The sequence below is a fragment of the Tenrec ecaudatus genome, chromosome 12, assembly GCF_050624435.1.
Source record: "Tenrec ecaudatus isolate mTenEca1 chromosome 12, mTenEca1.hap1, whole genome shotgun sequence".
In the NCBI taxonomy this organism is placed as follows: domain Eukaryota; kingdom Metazoa; phylum Chordata; class Mammalia; order Afrosoricida; family Tenrecidae; genus Tenrec; species Tenrec ecaudatus.
This window is the reverse complement of record NC_134541.1, coordinates 49,963,684-49,966,843: the sequence shown is the minus strand read 5'-3', so window position 1 is coordinate 49,966,843 and position 3,160 is coordinate 49,963,684. Positions and strand designations below refer to the sequence as shown.

The 3,160-nt window shown below is 51.4% G+C and overlaps 1 pseudogene; it reads left to right on the top strand.

Annotated features, from left to right (window-relative positions):
• The first annotated feature begins 486 nt into the window (after positions 1 to 486).
• Positions 487 to 2,821, top strand: LOC142422653 (ETS translocation variant 3-like; annotated as a pseudogene).
• Positions 2,822 to 3,160: the final 339 nt, after the last annotated feature.

Genomic DNA, 3,160 nt, shown 5'->3' with positions numbered 1-3,160 from the left:
TATAAAACCCTGAAAGGAAAACAAACCAAGCAAATCTGGAAACCAAGAATCTTACATTTGGCAAAACTATCTGTAAATTATGGAGAAATCTTAAGACAAGGAGATATTAAACAATTTGTAAAAAGAAAGTCAACAATACAGAAAATAAACAACAGCAGACAAACCTAAGAACAACATAAAAAAATGTAACTCAGAAACCAGTCCACTGGTTTAATAATAGTACTCAAACCCACACAGAAATAGAGAAAGAACAAAGAAGGCAAGAAACCACAAAGATGAAAGCAATACATGAGAATCACAGCAACAAACAGACTTATTAATCATAACATGGCAAGTTAATGGATGAGACGCCCCTATCTAAACTAATGCAGACTGACACCGAGAACCTCGACAGCCATGACAGCAGAAGCAGTAGGGAGGTACAGGCGGTGCAGCGTGGAGGAGACCGGACTGAAGATGCACCGTGCTGGGGCGAGGAGGGTGCAAATGAAAGCTGGCTGTGGGATCGTGGAAAAGCCAAGAGGTGAAGGATATCGGTTTCCGGACTGGGACGACAAGGCACCATTGCCCCTGGGCCGCGGGCAGACCCATCTGCTGCCCTTCATCCTGGAGCTGCTGCAGAAGGAAGACTTCCACCTGTCATTGCCTGGCAGCAGGAAGGGGACAGGGAATTTTTAAAAAATCTTTTTATTGGGGCTCATAAGGCTTTTATCACAATCTGTACATACATCAATTGAGCAAAGCACCCTTATACATTCGTTGCACTCGTCATTCTCATAATTCACCTTCCACTTGGGTTCCTGGAATCAGCTCGGTTTCCTTTTTCCCGTCCCCCTCCCTCCCCGATCCCACCCCTGGTCCCTTGATAGTTTATAAATAATTATTATATCTTATTTTACACTCCCCGGCGTCTCCCCTCACCCGCCTCCCCATTGCTCATCTCCCAGAGAGGTTACACATAGATCTCCGAGATCGGTTCTCCCTTTCTACACCCCCTTCCCTCCTGGTGTCGCCACTCCCACCGCTGGTGTTGAGGGGTTCGTCTGTCCTAGTTTCCCTGTGTTTCCAGATCCCTACTGCACCGCTGTACATCCTCTGGTCTAACCAGGTCCGCAAGGTAGAATTGGGGTCATGATAATTGGGAGGGGAGGAAGCGTTCAGGAACTAGAGGAAGGTTTTTAGTTTCATTGTTGCTACACTGAACCCTGAGTGACTCATCTCCTCCCCACTACCCCTCTGGAAGGGATGTCCAGCTGTCTACAGATGGGCATTGGGTCCCCATCATGCACTCCCCCTCTTTCACGGTAATGTGATTCTCACCACCACCCCACCTTTGTTGTTTGAGACCTGGTCTCCTCTGCCCTTCACGATCACCTATGTTGGTGTGCTGCTTCCATGTGGGCTTGGTTGCTTCTGGGCTAGATGGCCGCTTGTTTGCTTTCAAGCCTTTAAGTCCCCAGACGCTATATCTCTCAGTAGCCGGGCACCATCAGCCTTCTTCACCACACTTGCTTATGCACACTTTCGTCTTCAGCGATTATGTGAGGAAGGTGATTGGGGACGGGGAATTTGTCATCAAGGACCCAGGCAAGGTGGCCTGCCTCAGGCTGCAGGAAGTGCAAACCACAGATGAAATAGGACAAGCCGCGCCGGGCTCTCAGATACTATTACAGCAAGAGGACCCTTACTAAAACAAAAGGCAAAAGGTTTACTTGCAAATTTAACTTCAACAAGCTGGTGATGCCCAACCACCCATTCACCAACATTTGATTAAGTGACATAGTCCCCCAGAGGGCTCCCAGTGCCAAACATCCTCCTTTCTGCTTGTTTCCCATCGCTGGACCCCATTCGCCAACTAGAGATGTGCAGCCTGGGAGTTTCTCTGCTTAGCTCCCTAACCACTGCTGGCCAGGAAGGAGGCTTGCCGTGATGCCCCCCATAGGAAGGCAGGACATCCAGAGCTGGAGGATGGCTCAGTCACTGACTGGCCTGGCGCGTGCATCTCACGTACGCCCAGCAATGCTGGCCAACAGAAGCGCAAACCTGACATCCTGCTTCCTGCGTTCTGGAGGCCCGGGATATACCCTGACTCTGACGGCCAGGTTCGCTTCTCTCCAATGCCTGGCCAGCGAGGTGTCCTTAATGTCCCCATTTATGACTCCCACCATCTTGTCTGCTAGCCCGCCGCCAGCAGCAGCCCTTCTCCTTCAAAGCTGAAGAAATGAAATACTCCCTTCATGTGCAAGTCCGTCAGTGTCCAACTATCACCTGAGTTGCCTGGACTTTTCCTCATGACCGCGGCAGTGCCACATGCACCCTGGGGAATCCACCCAGGTTTCTCCAAGCTGCAGCCCACGCCAGATGGGAGCAGGAACCCTGAGTGGCTCCAGGGCAGGGAGGAGCCCCTGTCCCCCAGAGAGCTAAGACGGAGCATGCTTCTGAGAAAGACAGACCCGGAGAGCAGGAGCACGTTCACAAGGGGGTGCTGTGCTGGGCAGGACCTTGAATAAGGAGAAGGGGCCACTGTCCGCCCAGCTCCATCACCCACCTGGCCCTCTGTCTTCATTATCACCTCAAGTGAAGCTCCTTAGAGGTGACCGAAGACAGAAAGGACAGGTCAGGCAAAGAGCCCAGCGCACCTGAGATGAGAGAAGATGCCCTGCTGCCCCTTAGGCTCGAATGGCAGCGGCTCTGGACCGGTGACCAGCCGCCAGAGCTCAGAAACAGGAAACTTAGTGTCAGTGAGAGTGGGCCTGAAGGCCCCGGAGCTGTCATCTCGAAGCCGCCTGCGTTTGGTGGATTTTCCACATACTTCCCCTAGTAGAGAAGCCAGGAGGAGTGTGAACGCTTGTTCAGGGAAGAAGGAAAGGGCGGGAGGAAGTAGCCAATGTCTTTAGACAGGAAACAAAAGACCTCCCATTTTTCCTTTTCTAGTGTGGGTTTGGGAAGGCAAGTTCACTGAGAGGCATGGCAACGTCATTGAAAGTGGCTTTCCATGAGGTCTGCTTCTCTTGTCCTTTTCTAGGTCGAGCCTGCGTGATACGGGTCTGTCGGCATAAACCTGTGAAAGGGCTGGACAACTTTCCAGATAAGTGAGGAAAGTCGAGGCAGGGCTAACTCTCTTGATGCTAGATAGCTGCCACTTTCTGACATCCCTGGG